This window comes from Felis catus, chromosome A1 (genome assembly GCF_018350175.1).
Source record: "Felis catus isolate Fca126 chromosome A1, F.catus_Fca126_mat1.0, whole genome shotgun sequence".
NCBI lineage: Eukaryota > Metazoa > Chordata > Mammalia > Carnivora > Felidae > Felis > Felis catus.
In genome coordinates, this window is record NC_058368.1 from 141,182,879 (window position 1) to 141,206,623 (window position 23,745).

The 23,745-nt window shown below is 42.5% G+C and overlaps 1 protein-coding gene across 9 annotated transcripts in view; it reads left to right on the forward strand.

Annotated features, from left to right (window-relative positions):
* Nucleotides 1-23,745, forward strand: part of PDE8B (phosphodiesterase 8B) — a 267,553-nt gene that overhangs the window by 100,938 nt on the left and 142,870 nt on the right. Inside the window, exon 1 of one of the 9 annotated variants that reach the window (XM_045062428.1) lies at nt 22,077-22,098. The exons of the other annotated variants lie outside the window; for them this stretch is intronic. The gene's annotated coding sequence lies outside the window, so the exon portion shown is untranslated. Of the gene's footprint in view, nt 1-22,076; nt 22,099-23,745 lie in introns of those variants that run through there. 9 annotated transcript variants of the gene reach the window in all.

Consider the following 23,745-nt stretch of genomic DNA (forward strand, 5'->3'; position numbering starts at 1 on the left):
GACAGAAACCACAGGGACAAGTCTCTTTGAGCAATTCTACTTGAGATCATAGTAAGACTCCATGTTATTTTAAAGAGAGAGAAATTTTTCATATATCTCAGGGGATAGTTTTGATTATTAATACTAACACTGAAAACAGCATACAGTCAATCTTCATCACTTTTTTTTTCTTTTTCACTTTTTTTTTTTTAATGTTTGTCTATTTTTGACAGAGAGCATGAGCGGGGGAGGGGCAGAGAGAGAGGGAGACACAGAATCCGAAGCGGGCTCCAGGCTCTGAGCCATCAGCCCAGAGCCCGACGCAGGGCTTGAACTCACGGACCGCGAGATCGTGACCTGAGCCGAAGTCGGACGCTCAACCGACTGAGCCACCCAGGCACCCCACAATCTTCCATCACTTTAATTTCTCTCTAATAAGTACTAGTTTAAGTGAACATTTCCAAAAATGTTCCCAGGTGGTTCACTGTTGGGGGAAGCTTTGTGGCTCCTAGTGCTCTTGACTGTGACAGTGTTTGGTGTAGTACCTTAATTATTAGAAACTTTGGAAATGAAATAAATATAAACCAGCTTGTGAAATGATTTTAAATGCTTTCTTAAATTGTTTTTGTCCCATTCATTAGTATATTTTTATGTCACATTTCACGAACTGCAGTTGACTATGTGGAATTCTGATGAGTGTGTCTATGTAATAAAAATTACATTTGGGGAATTTAGGTTCAGGGGGACACCAGCAAAGAAACACTTGTTTAATTGCAAAATCTCCAATTCTTTGGTGATGTGATTATCAACAGGATAATTATTTATATCGTTTACAAATTGTGAGGTGTGAGAGGCACCTGGGTAGGTCAGTCGGTTGAGTGTCCAACTTCGGCTCAGGTCATGATCTCGCGGTCCGTGAGTTCGAGCCCCGCGTCGGGCTCTGGGCTGACGGCTCGGAGCCTGGAGCCTGCTTCGGATTCTGTGTCTCCCTCTCTCTCTGCCCCTCCCCCACTCTCACTCTGTCTCTCTCTCTCTCTGTCTCTCAAAAATAAACATTAAAAAAAATTAAAAACCAAAAACAAAACGTGAAGTGTGACTTGAGCAAGAGCTCCTATTCCCATGTCTGTTTCTTTTATATTATGCGGGGCTTTTCCCTCTCGGTGTTCTTGATGTTTGGTCCTTTCAATCCCTCTGGAGCCGGTGACGTGGCTGTAGCTCTCAGCTTCCCAGGAATCGTCTATGTGTTGTGCCATGAGCGCCAGAGGAACAGCTGTCCTTGGAGCTCCTTGACCCTTGTGTGTCCCCCCTCACCCACCCCCTTTTATAAAGTCATCATTTATTGGGGACTCTGGGCAAGGGGCTGTGTCTCATGTGTTTTCCAGACCTTGCTTTGTTTAATTATCACACGAACCCTGTGATGTACATGCTAGTATTCACATTTTACAAATACACTCAGAAATGTTTGGTAACTTTAGGGTTACCCTCGTGGGTGATGACCAAGTGGGAGATGAAGACAGCTTTTACATCCAAAGCCTGCCCTTGACTCATTACCCTGGACATGCCTCTCGCAACAAACCTTGCATTTTCAGCAGTGAGAGTGACAGTCCTTGTCTCATCCATGCCTCCTTGATGTGGAGGCACAAGACAGGATAAGGAGGCAGAACGTCCTATTGTGCTTGGGCAACATGGGTACTACTCGTACAGCAGAGTAGTCATTTTATTTTCACCGTGTGCATTTTCCTCCTTACGCATTATGGGTGGCAGTGTTTCCCAAGGGGCCTGCTTCATCCTGTCACCCGGTGGGCACCCGGCGCTGGGTAAGCGTGCGCTGCGGAAGTGTGGAGAAACCGCAAACACCTAAATAAGCAGGACAGCGGGAGGAAAGGGCTTGCCCTTGGGACCTTTCCCAAGGCTGCGAGAGGGCAGGTGATTGGGTGTTAAGCAGAGCACCACGCTGCCTTCGGGCCTGGGCCCCATGTTCCTCTCGAGGCCCTGGGCCTTCGTATCTCAGGTGGTTCTTTGCAAGCCTTCTACGGGAACAACTGTCAGATACACGCATGCCACAGAGCTCCCCTCCCTGCCCGCCAGCAGGCACCTGCTGTGTGGTTGTTGGGAGCCCTGGTGGTAGCAAAGGACGAGTGTTCTGAGTGTGTGGGTGCGTATTTAATTACAAATTTGCTGCAGACCAGTACTCAGAAAATACAATCACGGTGAGTTACTGAAAAATGACTTTAAAAAAGACGTAGAGAATGCAGAAAGCTGAAATGTTTTCTTAGCAGATTCGGCAGCATTAAGATCACATTCTCTCAAAACGCCGAATTGCTGGAAGTTCTAGGCGCTTAATTCTAAATTTCTGTCCTTACGTCATGACTGTTGGGTAACAGTTCACAGGCCAGTACCAGCCTGCAGAGTACACGTTGAGCAGCTGGCCCAGAGCCTGCCTGGACCGAGGGTGGTGGTACGTATGTGGGCACAGGTCTGGAGTTGTGTCTGCTGTGGTCAGCCTGATGTGCAGAAAGTTTGGGCAAACCCTTGGCCACAGCGGCTCCTGCCCTGCCTATGCCTTGCTATCCTCCATGACAGCTCTGCCCTCGGAACTTGGCCCCTGCCTCAACTCCCGGTCTCACTGCGATTTTTGCTGGTCGTCGAGCCCAGCCCCGAGCCCTAACTGACATGACTGTGGCCCTGAGAGGGTCTTGCCACTTTTTTCCCCCCCCAGGACTCAGTTTTGCCGCCTGAATGCCCAATTGTTGGCCAGGATTCCAGTCTCACATTAGGTTTTTATTGCGGCTGTGACAAATGACCAGAAACCCAGTGGCTTATGACAACAGAACTTTTTCTTACAGTTCTGGAGGCCAGAAATCTAAATGAGTCTTCCAGAGTAAAATCAAGGTGTCAGAATGGCTGGTTCCTCCTGGAGGCTCATGGGAAGAGTTCATTTTTGCCTCTTCAACCTGCTGGTGGCTGCCAGGATTCTTGGGCTTGTCAGATTAATCTGCTTTTTTTTTTTTTAAATTTTTTTTTCAACGTTTATTTATTTTTGGGACAGAGAGAGACAGAGCATGAACAGCGGAGGAGCAGAGAGAGAGAGGGAGACACAGAATCGGAAACAGGCTCCAGGCTCTGAGCCATCAGCCCAGAGCCCGACGCGGGGCTCGAACTCACGGACCGCGAGATCGTGACCTGGCTGAAGTCGGACGCTTAACCGACTGTGCCACCCAGGCGCCCCAGATTAATCTGCTTTGGTTGTCACATTGCTTTTCCTCTTCTGTCATCCCGTCTCCCTCCTACGAAAACACTTAGGACTGCATTTAGGGCCCACCTTGATAATGCAGAACAATCCCATGTCGTGATCGTTAATCGCGCCTGTAAAGACCCTTTTGCCATGTGAGGTAATATTCACAGGTTCCAGGGATTAGGACCTGAATCTTTTTGGAGGACGTTATTCGGTTTACCCCCTCCAGATCTGGGGATGCATATCATTGTTATCTGACCCACTCTAAGTCTTGCTTCTTTTGTGTACTACCCCCATCTCTCTCTTCTCCAACACTCAACCACTTGCCAGGTAGGGTGATCTCAAGTCATCAGAGTCTGGGGAAGCTAGTGTGGCAGCTAGGAATTATTGAATAATTTGCATTTCGGACGCTCTGCTAAAGACTTGAGAGTTTAGACCATTTGATACTCACACGACCCGACAGGTACTGTGGCTTTCGTTAGAGGCGGGGAGACTGAACCTTAGTTAAGGAGGCTCAATAATTGTCCAAGTGGGTGGGGGAGGTGCATGCAATCCCAGGCCTTCTGAGGCTGGAGTTCTCATCCCTGCCTGCACCAGACTGCCCCTTGGACTGAAGCAGACCCTGAGATTTGGGCTGCAAGCATGTCTCCTTCCCCCAAGCGCCAGCTATGTGACAGAGCCAGTGCCCCAGCCTGGCCCTATGGTCCCAGATGTCTTCCTTTCCCCGCTGGCCTGTGGGATGCACCTTCCCAAGGAGGGACAGCTAGGGAGAGCTCTTCAGCTCTTTCCTAGTAGGACACACACAATTCAGGAACCTAAGGAGCCAACTGACTCGTAGGCCGTGTGCTGACCCTTGGATAGGAATAGAGCTGGAAATGAGTGAACACTGCCTGAGTTTGAATTTGCTTGCTGATCCTGTGCTGATATGTCATTGAACATTCCTGGCTAGAAGTCAGACATTAGAGTGCCCTGGAGGGCCTCCTCACAACCCTGTGCTAGCAGGAGACCTTTTCTTCTTTTTGAGGGCCTTGGTACCTTCTGGGGCTTTCTGTTTCCACTTAGGAAGCAGTGCAGGCAGCACATACAAAGTAGCAGCTGGAGTTTGGGGAAAGGCTGTTAGGCTGTGAGTCTTCTCTGACAGCAAATTCTGAGTCCTGGTGGAGCCGTGTCCAGCAGACTCGGGAAAGCTGGAAGTCAAGAATTCTCTGCCTGGTGGCCTGAGGGAGGAGCCAGGCAGAGCAAATGATCTGAGCTGCTTTGCAAGGCTTCCTGGATAAGGTTGTTCTGAATTCGCTTTGATGGAACCATAAAATGCCAAGCAAAGGAATATGTCATGAGAGTTAGAACCTAAACTCTAGACTGAGCTTGGGGAGTGCTTCCTGGAGCTTCCTTTGCGGGGAGGCATCTCCAGAGCTGTCCAAGCTGGGCCTGCACCACCAGGAAGCCACAGATAAACTGCATTCTCCCAGACTAGCAGTTTATTAAATTCCATGTAATTCAAATATGTTTTTTTTTTAAATCTTTTTTAACGTTTTATTTATTTTTGAGACAGAGAGAGACAGAACATGAACAGGGGAGGGGCAGAGAGAGAGGGAGACACAGAATCGGAAGCAGGCACCAGGCTCTGCTGGTGCCCGACGCGGGGCTCAAACTCACGGACCGCGAGATCGTGACCTGAGCTGAAGTCGGACGTTTAACCGACTGAGCCACCCAGGCGCCCCAAATATGTTTTAATAATGAAAGTGTGGATGTGTTATTGACGAGAGTACAAGAATTTTGCAAATCTTTTACATTATGTACGTAAGCAGTGAAGTATTTTTTGTATTTTTTTTAGTAGACTTTATTTTTAGAACAGTTTTAGTTTCACAGAAAAAACGAGTCTGAAGTACAGAGATTTCCCATAAAATGCATAGCTTTCCCCATTACCAGCATCCTGCACCAGAGTAGTGTGTTTGTTACAGTTGATGAACCTGCATTGACATATCATAATCACCCAGAGTTCATAGTTTACAGTAGTGTTCACTCTTGGTTTTGTACATTAAATGGGTGAAACAAATGTATAATGACGTGTGTCCTCCATTATAACATCATGCAGAATAGTTTCACTGCCCTCACACTCATCTGTGCTGTCTGTTCGTCATCCCGTCTTCCTTCCAGCCCTTGGCCATCACTCATCTTTTTACTGTCTTGGTAGTTTGGCCATTTTTATAATAGCATATAGTTGGAATCATATAGTATGCAGTCTTTTAAGGTTGGTTTCTCTCACTTAGTAATATGCACTTAAGTTTCTAAGTTTCCTCCAGGTCTTTTCATGGCTTTAGAGCTTTTTTTTTTTTTTTTTTTTTTTTTGCACTGAGTGATATTCCATTGTCTGGATGTACCACAATTTACTGATCCATTCACCAACGAAAGACATCTTGCTTCCAGGTGTTGGCAATGAATAAAACTGCCACAAAGATCCAGGTGCATATATGTGGACATAAATTTTCACCTCCTTTGGGTAAATACCAAGCAGCACAATTGCTGGATCATATAGTAAGAGTATATTTAGTTTGGCAAGAAACCACCAAACTGTCTTCCAAAGGGACTCTTCCATTTTGCATTTTCACCAGCAATAAGCGAGAGTTCCTGTTGTCCACATCCTCGCCAGCATTTGATGTTGTCAGGGTTTTGGATTTCAGCATTCTTATAGATGTGTGTATAATTTGCAAACATTATACATTCTTATAGATGTGTGTATAATTTGTTTTAATTTGCAAAAATGATATGTGCGGCATTTTTTCATGTGCTTATCAACCATCTGCATATCTTCTTTGGTGAGTTATCTGCCAAAGTCTTTGGCCCATTTTTTAGTCAGGGTGTTTTCTTATTGTTGAGTTTTAAGAGTTCTTTCTATGTTTTGGGTGACAGTCCTTTTGCAAATATTTTCTCCCTGTCTGTGGTTTGTCTTCTCATTCTCTTGGCATTGTCTTTTGCAAAGCAGATGTTTTTAATTTTAATGAAGTCCATCCTATCAATTATTTCTTTCATGGGTTATGCCTTTGGTGTTGTGTGTAAAAGTTGCTGTCAAACCCAAGATCATGTAGATTTCCCCCTGTGTTATCTTCTAGGAGTTTAGTAGCATTGATTTTACATTTAGGTCTATGTCAATCATTACTCCCTGTCTTATTAGTTTGATCTATAAATCTATACAGTAGTGTTGCCTATTTTTGAATCCTATGTAAATGAAATCATGTAGCATGTATTATTTTATGTCTAGCTTCTTTTGCTTAGTCTCACATTTCAGAGATGAATCTATCTTACTGTGTGTTGCATTATTTGTTTTCGTTCTTTTATAGTATTTCATCACATGATTGTATCTCTGTTTATTTTAATGTTAAGGGACATTTGGGATGTTTCCAGTTAGGGCTATTATAAATAATGTTGCTGTGAACATTCTTTGATGCACATATAGGCACACTCTTGTTGCTTATTTATCTATGAGTAGGTAGGTAGTGTCACTGTATTTTAAGTTTGTGCCTACCTGTCCCAATTTATGCATAGTCTTCCAGAGTAATGATTGTGCTGTTTTTTTTTTCTCAAAATCATCCCCGTTTGACAATAAATAAATGTTTTTTGATGAATAGAAGTTTAGTGTAGTTGACGAAATCTCTACCTACCCCAAGGCCATGAAGGTAGTCTCCTCTATTATCTCTTAGAAGAGTTCTTATTTATTATTATTATTTTTTTCAACGTTTATTTATTTATTTGGGACAGAGAGAGACAGAGCATGAACGGGGGAGGGGCAGAGAGAGAGGGAGACACAGAATCAGAAACAGGCTCCAGGCTCTGAGCCATCAGCCCAGAGCCTGACGCGGGGCTCGAACTCACGGACCGTGAGATCGTGACCTGGCTGAAGTCGGACGCTTAACCAACTGCGCCACCCAGGCGCCCCTATTATTATTTTTAAGAGAGCGCAAGAGCAGGGGTGAAGGGCAGAGGGAGAGAGAACCTCAAGCAGGCTCCATGCTCAGCACAGAGCCTGATGTGGGGCTCCCTCCTATGAGTCTGGGATCATGACCTGACCCCAAACCAAGAGTTGGATGGTCACCTGACTGAGCCACCCAGGCGTCCCGTAAAATAACCTTTTATATTTATTATTTCTGATGCTCTTTATTTATTCCTCAACAGGATTGTTTCCTTCTGTTATGCCCTTAAACCTGAAATGACTGTTTTAGCATTTCTTGTACTGCAGGTCTGTGGGCAACGAATTGTCTAGTTTTCCTTTGTCTAGAACTATCTTAACTTCAGAGTTGTCCCTTTTCCACTGTTTCTGAAGAACGTTCAACATTTGTTGGGACTGTCCCACTGTGCACAGTGTGTAGTTTCCTGTGGCTGCCTTTGTCTTGAACGTTTCCCAGATTGATGAGAATGTGCCTAGGCGTAGCTTTCCTCATCTCTTTCTTGTTCGTGATTTTGTTGAATTCTTAAATCTGTAAACATAGGTCTTTCTGCAGATTTGGAAATGTTTCAGCCTATTTTTTCTCTAGTACTTTTATCTCTCATTCTCTCCCTTTCTCCACCCCAGACTCCAATTGACTTTTTATATTGTCCACAGATCCCTAGGTCTCGATTTTTTTTTTTTTTCAGTATGTTCCTCTCTTCTTCAGACTGGATAATTTCTATGCATCTATTTTCATGTTCATGGATTCTTTCCTCTGTAATGGCCATTCTGATATTTATCTCATCTAGGAATACTTATTTTTGGTACTGTATTTTTCAATTGTAAAAATTCTATTTCTTTTTTATATTATCTATTTTTGGCTGAGGTTTCTTCTTTTTCGTTTGTTATGAGTGTATATTTCTTTACCTCATTGAGCATAATTATAATAGCTTCAAAATCCTTGTCTGGTCATTCCAATATCTGGGTGATTTTTTTCTTTTTTTTAAGTTAAAAAAATTTTTCATGTTTATTTTTGAGAGAGAGAGAGAGAGAGAGAGAGCATGAGTAGGGGAGGGGCAGAGAGAGAGGGAGAATCCAAAGGAGGCTCCAGGCTCTGAGCTGTCAGCACAGATATGCAGTGATTTGGGATTGTATCAGGGACATTGTGGTTGATGTGTTGGGAAGACTCCAGATTCTTCTGAAGAGTGTTGATTTAGTTGGTTTGTCTTAGCAGGTGATTAAGTTTATTACACACCTACTGTAAATACTATTGTCATCTGAGGTGGAGGCAATTCAAATATCAGTTAAGCTATTTGATCTTGAGCTGGGCTCCTTGGAATCTGGTTTGGGCATATGTTGTTCAAGTTTCAGCCAGAGATTTGGGCAGAGTTTAGAATTCTTCTCTGGTTTCCCTCTTTGCTGGAACTCTCCCTTCACTGTCTAGCAACCCCTGTGGCCCCACACTCCATCTTCTGGTTCCTTAGGCAAGCTTGATGGTGAACTGTCTGTCAGAGGTGGATCCTACCTTGCCCTGCAGTGACTATGGCCTGCCTTCAAGGCAAAACTGAAAAACTGGTAACCTCAACAACAGGTGTTGGGCTCTTTCTCTAAGTTGATAGTCCCCTTCCTGAATCTTGCCTGCTTTGTTCACGGTCCAGAGCCCTCAGGTTGTCACTTTTGTCTAGAGTTTATCACTGTTATCAGTTGAGAGGGTTGGTGATTTAGGAGTTAACGCTTTCTTACTAGAAGTGGAACCTTAGGTTTGTTTATATTAAATGCAGTTAGCGATATATTGGCATTTAGTGCTATTATTTTAGTTTGCTTCATTTTCCTCCTGTTCCACACTTCATATTTTTCTTCTCTTGGTTTCTGTTAGTTTATGTACTTTATTCTGTCTCTCCACTCTAGTACCTTGTTAGTCTGTTTAATGTTCTTTTGTAATGAGTAGAAATTACAAAATTAACTCTCTGTAGTCCAATGTTAATACCTCTACCCCTTCCAGACCGTAGAAGGAACTGAGAATAAATTTCCCAACTACTTTTATGTTCTTGTTGTCTTGTATGGTGTTTTATTTATTTATATTTTTTAAACTGAAGAAGACATTACTATTGTTTTCTACCCTCAGTATTCACTTAGATTTACTCACATGATTACGTTTCCCAGTGATACTCATTATTTTCTGTCTGTGAGCTTTCACCTTAGATCAATGCTTTTTGATTGAAGATCCCTCTTTAGTCTTTTTGTTAGTGCTACACACGTAATGACAAACTCTGTTTTTGTTTTATTTATGTTTTATATATATTATAAAATACATATGCTATATATATTTTATTTGTATATTTATAAAAGTTTGATTTTATTATCATTTAAAAAAAATTTTTTTAACGTTTATTTATTTTTGAGACAGAGACAGAGCATGAATGGGGGAGGGGCAGAGAGAGAGGGAGACACAGAGGCAGAAGCAGGCTCCAGGCTCTGAGCCATCAGCCCAGAGCCCGACGCGGGGCTCGAACTCATGAACCGTGAGATCGTGACCTGAGCCGAAGTCGGACGCTCAACCGACTGAGCCACCCAGGCGCCCGTATTATCATTTTTGAAGTATATTGCTGCTGGATATAGAGTTCTAGGCTGGCCTGGAATTTATTTTAGCATTTTGAAGATACCAGGTCATTGTATTCTGCCTCCATTATTTCCATCAAGAAGTTAGATGTCAGTGTTAAAATTATTGCTCCTTTAAAACAATGTAGCTTTTTCCTTGGCTATCTTAAAATATTTCTCAGTTTGTATTTTGCTCTTAATTATTCTTTAATAATATGAGTAGAGGTGCCTGGGTGGCCCAGTCGGTAAAGCATCCGACTTCAGCTCAGGTCCTGATCTCATGGTCTTTGGGTTTGAGCCCCGCATCAGGCTCTGAGCCTGCATTGGATTCTTTGCCCGTCCCCCACTTATGCTCTGTCTCACTTTCTCAAAAATAAATAAATGTTAAAAAAAATTAAAAATAATATCAGTAGATATTGTTTTGTTTGTGTTTTTTATTCCTGGGGTTTATCTCACTTCTTAAATTTGTGGCTTGATTTATTTTTTCAGTATTGGAAAATCTCAGCTATTTGCTCTTCAAATATTGTTTCTGCCCCATTCTCTCTTTCTCAGTTGACCAGCAATGACATTACATGTATATGACACCTTTTCTCTGTGTTCCAGGTATCTTTTAAACTCCTTCCTATGTTTTCTATTCTTTTGTCTCCCTGTACTCTAGTCTAGATCTTTTTTTCCGATGTATATCCCAGTCCCCCATTTCTCTCTCCTCCCTGTATTTCAGAGCCTTATATACCCACCCAGTTGGTGGCTGTTTTTAATTACTATATTTTTCAGTGTGAAAATTGTCATTTGATATCTTTAATAGCTTCTGTCTCTTTGCCAAAATTTTATATCTTGTCTTTTAATTCTTTGAACATATTAACTGTGGTTACTTTAAGGTCTGTGTATGCTAACTCCACTATCTGAAACTTCTATTTGTCTAATTGTGTTCCCTTTTTAGTTTTTGGTCAATATTTTTTCTTTTTTCCCATTATAGACTAGTTATTTTTACTGAATATTGGACAATATATTTGAGCACTCTGAGAGTTTGTGTGATGGCATGTTCTTGCAGACAGAATTTACTATTGCATCTGGCTGGCAGCAGGGCAAGGGACAGGAGCATTGAGTTTGAGGCAAGTTTGAGAAGCATTGAGGTTAACTCTGGGTTTATGAAACTGATACCCAGAGTAATGGTATCATCTGTCCATGATCACACAGCTAGTTAATGTAGGAGTTGGGAAAGAACATAGGCTTTTGATTCCCCAATCAGGTTTTCCCTATTATACCTTGCTGCTCTCAGTTATTATTAATAATTTTTTTTATTATTTCTCAGGGACCCAGGCCTGCATCTTAGCCGGTCCAAGAGGAATTTTTTTGTTGTTGGTAGGAAATTTGCCCTTGATTTACCTAACCATATATGAATGTCAGCTCTTACCTGCTTTCCCTTGCCTCCATCCGTTTCCTTTTATTCTCTGGATTTTTACATTGCCACTTGTATCTTGCCTTTGACTAATAAATAAGTCCACACTAAAAGACATGTGTTCTAGTTGAGTGGCCTCAGAGACTGCTTAATTAGTCTTCTTTTTTGTGACTGAGTAAATTATGTCATATTTTGTAAAAGGCTTTAGAAAATGAGTTGTAGAGGAAAATGATAACATGAGACGTTTGAGGACATTTTTCTTGGGGCGAGAGTGGGCACAAGTGAGCAAGGGACAGAGAGAAGGAGAGAGGGAGAATACCGCAAGGGGCAGAGAGGAAGAGAGAGAGGGAGGGAGAGAGAAATAGGGCTCACCGGATGCAGGGCTAGAACTCACGAACCGTGAGATCATGACCTGAGCAGAAGTCTGCCACTTAACTGACTGAGGCACCCCGCGCCCCTTGAGGATATTTTTAAACTCATGATTAGCCTTTTCATTTAAAAATAATTCATAATCTCTTCCAGAATGGCTAGTAAAGGCTATTAACCTTTGTGGTTAGTCTGCCATTTATTTGCTCAAGTATATGGTATGTATTTATAGATTCTGAAATTATATGCAGTCATGCGTTTGGGATTGGGACTAAAGCTGACCACAGGTAAACCTATTCTAAAATCTTTTCTTTGCAAGGCCTAAAAATGTGGTGTTCTCTGCTTCTGTTATTAAAGGGAAAGCATTTTGGTGAGTACCGGGAAGAAACAGCAGGGCAGGGTAGAAGTATCACTGGCCTGAAAACCTGGAGACTTGGATTGTATCCCAGTGTTACCATCTCACTTGTGTATCATTTCAAGCATACCACATAGCCTCTTAAGCCTTATTGGGCAGTCTGTAAAATGAAAGGGTTAAGGGAGACGATCCCTCAGGAGGCTTCCAGCTCCCCAATTCTTGGCAATTATCATTTACCCGGAGGCAATACCTGGAAGACTGTTTTCTAACAATACAAGTAAGAATGTAAAGCAATTCCTGATTTTCTGCGACAGTGGGGGAAGTGTTAGGTAAAGTTAGCTAATCCACAAGTGGACATTTGTGTTTTCATGTAAGTAAGTCAAATGTTCGGGGACTACATTTTAATGCAATGTAAAGAAAGAGTTTATGCTTTGATGATCCAGCGTATGAAGTTAGTTTATAAGTGTAAGGCACCTATTAAGTTTCTGGCTCACTGTGGCGCTCAGTAAGGATTTTCCAAAAGAATGAATGAGATACTGTGAAAATAATATCTATCATTTATCAATTGCCTGAAGTGCCAAGCACTGGAGATCCATCCATGATTAACACAGACTCAGCATCTGCCCTCCAAGGAGCATGTGTTATTGCCCCTTAGTTACACATGGGGAAAAGGATATCAGATTTGGTGTTACATTGAAAACCTTTTACCAAATAGCAACATTGGCAGCTTTGGTTCTCCAGCATCCTGCATCTTGTGCCAAGGAGCAGAATAATCTTTGATTTACAAAGGACTTTTTTGGTTTTTTAATGATGTATTAAGCACCCACTCATCAAAAGCTGTCAGTCCTGGTTGTAGCAGATGGAAATGGGTGTTGGGTGCTGGGATGCACCTGTCACAGCTGATCATTTACTGGTTCTCTATCTGGGGTTGGATGGAGTTGCCATTTGTTTCCTAGGATCCTCCTGCTTCTGACAGCTAGTGGTTATGGCGGCAGAATTATCACATGATAAACATCATGGTGGATGTATAAACAGAGGAAAGGGGGTGGCAACTGAAACACATTTGAAAGTTCTAACCATTTATGTTACCGTAGCCCAGGAAGGCATTTGGTGTGGTAAGGAATGCAGAGTCCCTGGGACAGTTTTCCTCCCCTCCAGCAAAGAAAATACTTACTTCCTCAGACCTTCAACAGCATTGGGGATCATTATTGTAAAATCTTTGGAATTTGATGAGCAAAAGTGGAATCTAGTTTTGATTCACGTTTTTGGATTGCCAGAAAGGCCCAGCATTGTTGCATAATTTTTACAGCCTATTTGTGTGTGTGTTTTGTGAATTGTCTGTCCTTTATTGTCCCATTTTTGATGGGGATGCTTGCTTTTTAACAATTATCCTATTAAATTTTGAAGAACTCTAATAAGTATAGCACTTTGTTTTCTATCATATATTACTAATATTTTTTCTCAGTTTCGTTTGTAATTTTATATTTATTATACTCTTACATATTTATTTTTATTAGCAAAACTCTAACCATCACTTCCTTCATTGTTTATGTCTTTGTTGTTATTTTCAGCAAGGCCTTCCAGGCCCTTGAATGATACAAGTATTCACCTATATATTTTCTTCAGTGTTCTTATGGGTTTTTTTTTTTTTTCCATTTAAAATTTTAAGCTCTCTGTGGGTACCTGGGTGGGGTGGCTCAGTTAAGTTCCTTATCTCTGAATCTAAAAAAAACAGTATTTTTGGAAAAGAAGAAATAAGACTGTGGGTGTTGTCCCATTGGCTTTTGATGTGAGCCCTGTGGAACCATAGGGCCAGGGCACCCTGGGGACATGACTGCTGCTGTGTGCAACCTTGTGTAAACAGGAGAGGTCACAGGGCTCTTGGGATACTATCTCATGGGTGGCTGTCTTGCTTGCTAACTTGGTAAAAATGTTGAGGTTTTAATTGTGTAGTGTTTGACTTAAGTCATACATCTTTAGGCTGTGAATGGTGCTTTTTATGAGTAACTGTTTAGAAATTATTGTTTTTACCAAATAAGTAAAACTTTCTTTTGCAAAAAAGGGGACATTTGCATTTTATAGGTGACTTCTCATGAATTACTTAAAAAAAATGTTTTTAAGTGTTTATTTATCTTTGAGAGAGAGAGAGAAGCAGAGTGCACATGGTAGAGGGGCAGAGAGAGAGGGAGACACAGAATCTTAAGCAGGCTCCAGGCTCTGAGCTGTCAGCACAGAGCCCGACATGAGGCTCAAACCCATGAACTGTGGGATCATGACCTGAGCTGAAGTCAGACACTCAACTGACTGAGCCACCCAGGCGCCGGAAATACTTATTTTTAAATGGGATTTGTTTTTAATTGGGAATCCGAGCTTGACCCTGTTTCATTAACCCCAGTGTCCATATGATCCGTGGACTCGGGGACTGATGTTTGCAATTTACTTCAGTGTGAGTGGCCCTGACAAACCAGAGTCAGGAAAATGTATGTGGTTGAACTTTTGGTGCAGTACTAGGTGTAGTGAAAAATACAGAGTTGTTTCAGTGTCACTGGGTCCCTAGCATGACGTTGTCCTGGAGCCAAGCAGCGGAGACATTTCACTGTTGGTTTTCTAAGACAACTCTAGCTTATCAATGGCAAAATTGAGGACAGAGGCAGTATGGATGATTGAAATCCACAGGAAATCTCAAACTCATTTTTAGCAGATGGTTTCTGTTCCCTTGCCATCAAATCTGCTTACCAGAACTGCTGACCATGTAGCAGAATTGACTGATTTGAATATCATCCCCCTTCACTTTTTCCTGCCTTCATTTAATGTTCCAGAGAAGGCACAGAGTAGGCTGGAAGAGCATGAGAAACGCTTGGGTTTTTCCACAATCTGGATAACTGCCTCCTGAATAATTAGAGATGGACTGTGCTTTGTTAGTTCTCTGTTATATAATGTCATTGTGAATGCTTCAAGCCATCCGGCAGTGTCCATTATCAGTAATATCCCTAATAAAAGGAAGGAAGTTAGTTGAGAGATGTCACGTTTTGCGGTTGCCTGTACATTCCTCTGCTTTCCAAGTCGGACTCTGGGTTTGACCTTTGGAATCTGGGAATAGTGTTAAGTTTTTACACACTAAACCCAATGATAGTGTCAGAATTGTTACGTTTGTGAAGGCTGATGCCTTGGTTCTTGGACTGCATGTATAATGTAAAGCCTTTTGACAAAATCATATCTAAGTATGGTTAGGTTTTTTTTTTTTTCCTCTGAAGCTAATTTTTTGTAAGGTTTCCTTGTGCTAGCCTCTTTCGGGTACTCACCATTTCATGGATTGTTTACTTGGCCATTTTTCTTCTTTTTATTTTAATGTGTATTTGTTATCAGGTGGAGTTCTTTTCTCATGGTTGTAGATGAATTTACTACATTGTCTAAATAGTTTCTGTCATCTGATTGGGGGTGCCTGGGTGGCTTAGTCGGTTAAGCATCTGATCTGACTCAACTTCAGCTGCTCAGGTCATGATCTTGTGGTTCATGGGTTTGAGCCCTGAGTGTGTTGGGCTTCATGCTTACAGTGTGGAACCTTCTTGGGATTCATATTCTCCCTCTCTCCCTCTCTCTCCCCCTCCCTTCCTCCCTCCCTCCCTCTCTTCCCCTCTCTCTGCCCCCCCCCCTGCTCAAACACACACTCCCAAAATAAATAAATAAAAATAAACTTGAAAAGTAAATAAATAAATAATATCTGTCATCTGATTTGTGGGGTGTGTGCGGGGGAGAAAATGTCTCCTCCATTAGACTATGCTGGCCACATTTTGTGTGTTAGTATCTGATGGCATCCAGATATCTTTGGTGTTGACTTTTACCACCTCAGCGCTAACATGAGGATGACCTCAGTGGTCTCTGTCCTTTCTTGCTGCAGTGTTTCCCAGGCACAGTATGGTAGATGATCACCTTTTCCACTTGGCTGAGGGAAGCACTGATACTTGGTAAGAAAGAACAGCCTTGTTAACACCAGTGTCTGGGAAATGGAGAAGAAGTCATGGGTGGCGGGCATTGTAAGACACAGTGCTGGAAAGCCCATCACTGTCTCATCTTGTATGTGGCAGTGGCTGAGGGCTGCGTCTCTCTCTCTGACAGCTGTGTTGGCGGTGACGTAGGCTGTACGTAAGGATCTCCCCACTTCATTTCTCAGTGCTCCTTATTTCTCAGCCCGCCCTTCCTTCCTTCCTTCCTTCCTTCCTTCCTTCCTTCCTTCCTTCCTTCCTTCCTTCCTTCCTTCCCTCCCTCCTTCCCTCCTTCCCTCCTTCCCTCCTTCCCTCCTTCCCTCCTTCCCTCCTGTAGGCTTCACACCCAGCACAGAGCCCAAACATGACACTTGAACTCACTTCTCTGAGATCAAGACCTGAGCTGGGATCAAGAGTCAGAAGCTTAACCGACTGAGCAACTCAGGCGCCCCCAGATCTTTCATTTAATTGTAAATCATTTAAGTCTACGGCCATATCACCCTGAACGTGCCCAATCTTGTCTAATTGTAAAACATTTAAAAAGTTTTCTTAGTTTCTTTGCGTATCATCTTAAGACTTTTCTAGAACAAATCAAAATATAAGTGAATATATAAGTAAGAGCATGGCCTTCTAAGTAAGATGGGTCTGGGCTTAAATCTCAACTCTAGCCCCTTGGATGAGTTCCTTAACCTTTAGGAAGCTTTAAAGTCTTTAGCAGTTAAAAAGTGGGGTTGCTGTGACTATTACATGAGCGGATGTTTGGGGGGCATTCATCAGCCCCCTCATACTGAGTCACAGAGCAGTTCTCTTGAGTGAGGCCCCTGAATCCCAGCCCAGTTTTCTAGGATTTCATTTTACTAAGTGTCAAGGAAATTTTATCTCTATTCTGAGGAATTTTAATCATAGTACCTTAGTTTGCCATATGAAGATTTTAGAAGGAAAGAAATAGTATATATAGGCTATTTGTATAGTGGTTACTGCTGTTAACTCAAAAATAGAAAATAGATTTTTCCAATAAAATATATTATAAATTTATTTTGCAGTATTTAAGATAGACAAACTACAAAATATAATTCTTTAGACACCTAGGTAGTCACTCCTAAGCCCCTGGTAGTTCCTTTCCTATCTATATACATTCCCCTTTCTGCCAGCAGGACCACTTGGCCTTAATTGGAAATTTATAAGCTTTTCTCTGTACTGTTAAAATATGCCTAAACTATATTCAGGATTTTAAATATTTTAAAACTTTAAATGGTGTTCTAAGCTATGTATTTTTCTAGATCTTTTTTTTACTCGAGGTTTGTGAGATTCATCCATTTTGAATGAATAGTTCTTAGAAGAGATATTTTCGTTGTATAATAATTCCATTATATGGATAGTCCTCAAAATATTTTTTCTGGTGATGCATGCTAATGGATTTTGGATTATGCTGTCTCCAAATTTTATGTTAAAAATTTGCTCCAGATATTCTTGTAAATGCAGGATACCCCCCCAGAGAAACCCACAGAGATCACACAGGAGTTGGATTGTACAACATACACTTCTACATCTTTTTTAGAATATTTATCAAAGTGGCTGGACCAATTTACACACCCACCAACAATGTATGAGTTCCTGTGGGTCAGCCTTCTGGCCCATGATACTGTTTGACTTCCTACTTCTCCCATTCTGTTGCTTTTAAAAAATGGCTGGGTGTGACATAGGATCTCATTGTAATTTAAGAGTATTTTCCTATTACTAAAATTGAGCATTTTTTCATGCGTATATTTCCTTCTTTGCAAGTTTCTTTTTCAAATCTTTTGCCCAACTTTCTTTTTGGTTGTCGTTTTTCCCTGATTGTTTTTAGAGGTTTTTGTTATGTTCTGGTTACTAATGCTTGCTTGTTTCCTGAGTTTTTGATTTTTTATCTTTTGGGCTCTCCCTTTTTCCCTTTTTATTAGTGTTTTTTGATTTTCCTTTAGTTTTTGGTGAATAGAAGTTTTAAATTTCAGAGGCAAATCGATCTCTTTGACAGTGATATATTTTGATGTGTAGTTATCTGTATGTTTTTGCAATGAAACATCATGCTGGCAAATTAATGTACTGTTCTAAGAGATCACAAAACAGAGCATTAAAAAAATCACTAGATATGTCACCCACTGTATCCATGACTGTACGTAATCTTCCATATATGTGTTTTATAACACAGACATACATTTTTTTTTAAATTTTAATTTAGAGGTCATTGGTTTGGGGAAATCATCACATGTGAAGGATTTGCTCTTGCCTAAGTGATCTTGTGATTTTGGAGAGGGTGTTTGGGTAGATTTTGGTCCCTCTCACGAGGTAATTACTCAGTTGTTATTTCTTGAATGAATTAACACGTAATTGAGTCTGCTGTTGACAACAGACAAGTTTGCTTAGAATAGACCAGTGGTTCTAAACCCTAGCTTAGCACCTGAGATTTTAAAAATGCTGATGCCTGGGACCCATCCTTAGAGATTGTGATTCTCTTGGTTTGAACTAGGACCCGGACATACATACATTTAATAAACCTCAGGTACTTGTAATGCAAAGCACATGAAAACTTCTAGATCAGAGACTGGCAGCAGGAATTTGAGGGGAGGGTCAGAACCACCTACTGGGCCCTGAAAGTTCTGAGCAGCAGAGTTGCCAGGAGATGCTCTAGGGTGACCAGAATCAAAGCAAGGGGAGGCCTGGAGGCTGATGTGAGGGCAGAGCCCATGGTGAGGGCCCCATGGCTGACAGAGACAGAAGGAAGCGTGTTAGATGTGTTGAGGGCAAGGGAGCCTGAGGAGTGGATGAGACAGGAGAGCAGAACGAGACAGGCACGTGCGTCCTCATAGTCCGTACTGGTGCCTTTTGGACTGAAAGCCAGAGGGCAGGCTTGGGCCTATTAAAAAGGCAAAAGTGATACACAACCTTTGCTTGCTCAGAGGAATAAAGAAAGAATTTGGCGGGGGAATGGAGGGTGGACAGGGAACACCTTGAGAGGATTCAGTACTAAAGTCAGAGGCAATGGGTCAGCAGGCACAGTTGATTAAGGGCATTTAAAAATGAGTCTTCCTGAGCCTACAGCTCCCTTTGGTAATGGAAATGGTCTTTACCAGGGAGTCGCCCCTCTCCATAGAAGTGAAGTCATATTTGCTTTGAGCTGTGCGTGTGTGTTCACCTGGGTGAACACTCAGTACTGATGATGGCAGGGAGGAAGGGATTCCAAATACGAAGTCATTGAAGTGGGGGAAGATTCAGACTTTGAGCTTGTTTTTTGGAAGGTGGAAGTTAAGGAAGCCCCACACAGTGGCCCAGACACTCACGAACACACACACTTGACTTTCTTCTTCTTAGTCCTGGCAGCCGCCCTGTTAGTATGGACAACCAGGACCCGAGCAGGGATTGGTGGAGACTGGATCATGTGTTTTTGCGAAATCAGAACCACACCCAGAAACTCGTGACAGAAAAGTGCAGTCGGAATTCTCTAAATTCTGGAGCATGATGGAAGAACATGGCCCTCGGCGTGCCAGGGGGGAAATGAAGTCTCAGTCCTGACTCCGCTACTTAAAATTTGTGTGATTTTTAGGCAGTGTGCTTCAGTTGCATTTATTTATTGAATACCTTATAGGTCCTGGGAAGAAATTGGTGAGGAAGACAGACTCTGTGTCCTCAGGAAACTCGGTTTTGCCAAGGAGAAAGGAGTGATACAGTAAATGCTATGCAGTAGGGGAGGGTGCTGAGGAGAGCAATCTGGGGGTGCCGGGGTGCAGCTGGGCTTGGACAGCCCTCATGGTGGGGGCATTTGAGCAGCTGTGCCTGGCAGGTGGGGCAGCAAGGGTTTTTTCCAGGTCAGCTGCTTTTCTTCCTGACTTCTCACTTGCTTCCTGTTTGGGGGAAGCTCTAAAACTCAAGGGCAGGTTCTCTAGCAAACCTCCCGAAGCTGCAAATACCTTGCAGTGTGGCAGTCAGCTGCGGGGAACATGGTGCAGGGACGGGCAAATTAGCCAGCCTCAACTGCCTTGATTTCTCTCCCGATTTTGTCTTTCATCTGCCTGACCTGCACCAGCTGGTTTGCATCTTGGAGTTGCCTCTCCATTGAAACGAGGCCAGGCTTTGGGGGGGTTTTTTGGTCCGTTTTTTTTTTTTTTTTTTTTTTTTTTTTGGTTCATCGTGACATATTTTTCCCACTTGTTTTCAGTGCTCTAGTTCCTACTCATGGCAGCGTCTTTGTTTTGGTTTTGCTAAATCTGTTCTTATCTATCCAGAAAGTAGACAAACCAGATGTTTGATTTTTTGTTTTCCCGAGTCCTAAATCTGTGTGAATTCTTCACTCAGAAACCTACAGTGTGGTTGGTGCCTACAGGTAAAAAAAGCAAGGGGTGGGGAGGGGCGCATTCCTTCCGGGATCCTCTAAGGGACTGAACCCAGCCCTCCCAGTCTAAAGTTTCTCCGCTGTTGTACCTTTGTGACCTGGCCTCCATTCCTTTGATTCTCTTGTCCCCTATGTCTGGAATTTCTTCTCCCAACACAGTCTTAACATCCTCCTGTTTTTCATGACCTGCTTGCCTCCTTGATCCCTCTGCCCTAAAACCAGAAGTACTTTTTCCTTTCTCTTAGCTTCAAAGTTTGAGGGAAAAATCTATCAACCAGAATTCTGTATCTCATTAAACTGTCAGACAAAAGCGAGCGATAGACATGTGGAGACCAACAGAGACTCGAGTTTGCCACTCACACACCCTTTCCATTCACAATGAAAAGATACAGTCAGGGGCCAACCGTGTGAGTTTGAGATTAATTTAAGTGAAAGTATTTACACGACAGAATCAGCAAATGCTACAAATAGGGCTTTTTTTTTCCCCCCCTAGAGAGCCAACTTTTCTGTGAATTGGTTAGCCTGCTGCATGTATTTGCATGTGTTTGTTACCATGTGTGGACGTGTGTGCACACAAGTGTTTGACACGTGGTAAACACTAGATGGTTAAATCTGCACTCTCGGTCAGCATTCCTTCCTCCCTGGGCCTTTGGGGAAAGCAGTGTGGTCAGAGCAGCTAGGAAGTGTCTCTCTTCGCATTCTTGTCTCATCCTCTTCTCCTCCTGGGTGCTGGCATTATGCTACCTGTGACCCCCTCCTTTGCTTGCTTTGTGGCCTTGGCAGACTTCTTGACTGCCTGGACTCAGAACTAATACACTAACTGAGGATGTGTGCCTCTGTGCTTGCTCAGAGTTCACTCTTTGAAGTGGAGCATCTTGGCTCAGTTACAGAGTCATCAGTATGTGGTCTCCTGTTGATGTTCATAAATACCCTTTGACAAACTGGTGAAATGTAGGCAGTAAGGCTCCCATGTTAAAAACAGAACTCTGCAAACTGGTGCGCCTGTGAATATGCCTGCCGCGTGTTTACCTCTGCTGGTCGCTGCCTTGCGCCCGCCCTCAGAGCCAGCAAGGAGACCTTCTACCGTTCTGTTGGGCTAGCTGACCTGGCTTGGACACAGAGGCCAAGGTCAGATGACTGGGAGCACAGACTAAGAAGGAAAAGGCAAGCCAAGAGACAGGAAGCTAAGTGTAGGTCAGGACTGAGGGAGCTGGTAACCCAAGGCCCTCAGCTGGTGTTGGAGGTGGAGTGTGCTACAGTGAAGTAGGGCTGGGAGGAGGTGGGTAGAGATGTGACAGGCAGGGGTCTTGAAGACGGTCAACCAAACTTGCACCACTTCTCCTGGGCCCTGCCTCAGATGGCAGCTTCCTGCTGAGCTGGGTTAGGCCGAGGTTAAAATGTTGGATGCAGGCCAGGGACTCTTGGGGCCATAGAAGAAGACGGTAGGGTCTTTCCTGTCATGGCAGGAAAAGGATATGTTCTAGGTCGAGTGTCGATTCGAAAATTATGTACTGTTACTCAGTGACCATTGCCTGTCTCCCCCTAAGGTCACTCCTGTGAAAGTGACTAGCAGAGTCACTAGCAGAGAGAGGGGGGCTTGAGGAGTGTTCCCATCATCTTGTGATGTTCTCTTGGCAAAGTTGAAAAAGGCCTATATAACCTGTACCCCTTTGCTTCCTTAGATTTCCCACCTCCTTACGGTGAAGTGGGACCATGTGACCAGGTCTGGCCGCTGGGCTGAGGGAAGGCAGTGTGTGTAACTTACAGGCTGAGACCTTAAAAACCCATGCCCGAGTCTCCTGTGACTTTCCCCCTGCCTTTCTCTTGGCCTGGACTGCTAAGTAACCACAAGGAGGAATTGCCTTGGAAGGTCGCCTCACACCATAGTGAATTTGGTATGAATAAAAAAATAAACCTTTATAATATTAGGCCACTGAGATTTTGGGTCTCTTTGATACCACAGTATAATCTAGCCTATTGTAATTCACATGGCTAAAATAATGAAATGGATTTTGAGAATTAAATGAGAAAATACTGTTAAGCTCCTACCACTGTACCAAACATGTAAGTCATTTTAACATGTCAGTTTATCAGCCTTCTCAACCCTGGGCCTGTTACCTCATTAGCGCCAAAAATAAATAAAGCGATAAAGTAATAGTTACCTCCCCAAAATAAAAGAAATAAAATACATGAAAAATTTTACCTCATGCCAATGAAGTAATAAGCTTCAGGGGTTTTTCCTTCCCTCTTCTTCTGAGTTGTGATCAGAAGTCATTGAGAACGTCTTTGTCCTCCTTTAGAACACTTCTTCCTCTACGTTCAAATCTTGCAGTCCCCTGGAGGTAACATACTGAGCTTATTTGATAGTTCCAGCAAAAGCATCGTATTTTCTAAAGACATAAAATGCATGGCAGAAAGGATCATAGTTTAAAAGATTTGCCAGTGTTGACAATAATGCAAAGACTGTATTTCAGAATTACTCCAAATGAGTCATTATTTCCTTACCTATAAAGAAAATGTAATTGACTTTCTTTTTAATGTTGATATTAAAAACCCACAAATGCCACCTCTCAGGGCTTTTATCCCACCAAGAGACCTATGTAAAAAAGTGACTTGACCTGTGTCATGTCTAAATTCAGTAACATAAAAAGCTGAAATGTAATTGGGTCCTCTGGGCCTAAATGAATAGGAGACAATAATGAGAATAATTTCCTTGAAGAGAATCTAGTCATTTGTGTGCCAACAGTCATTACACTGTTCCACAGGATTTGTTCTGGAGAGATTTCATCAGGAATATATTGTGAGCTCTTAGTCAACAGAGGAAAAAAAAAAAAAAAAGCAAGCTATCTATGTAAGTACTTCATGCACATGGTGGTTATTTACAAAGTTATACAGAAATGAATGGGTTATGGGGCACCTGGGTGGCTCATTCGGTTAAGCGTCTGACTTCAGCTCGTCTGACTTCATGATCTCGCGGTCTGTGAGTTCAAGCCCTGCATTGTGCTCTTTGCTGACAGCTCAGCGCCTGGAACCTACTTCTGATTCTGTGTCTCCCACTCTCTCTGCCCTCCCCTGCTCATGCTCTGTCTCCCCAATCTCAAAAATGAATAAATGTTAAAAAAAAAAAAAAAAGAAATGTATGGGTAGAGAGTGAATTATTTTTTTGGATGGTCTGTGCCCTTCCAGCAAGGATCCTTCTCCCTATCCCTTAGCCTTCCAAAGTGAGTCACTTCTTATTTTATTCCTTTCAAACTTTATACTACTTATTTCATTTATTTTCTGCCCCTGGATGACCACTTTGGGAGCCAGTTTTGCTGGAGAAACCATTCACAGGTGGCCTGTTGGAGGAGAGCTTACATATGTGGTGGGTGCAGTGAATCCAAAAGAGGGCACAGAGACCGTGAAGAGATACCCTAGATTATCAGTCAAATTTATCTTACCGTACCAAATTGGTTTTGCTTCTTAATTATTAGCTTTAAAATAAAATTCTAGCAGTTACACTGCTTTTGAAGGGCCATGTCTGGTTCAGACAAAAACTTTTT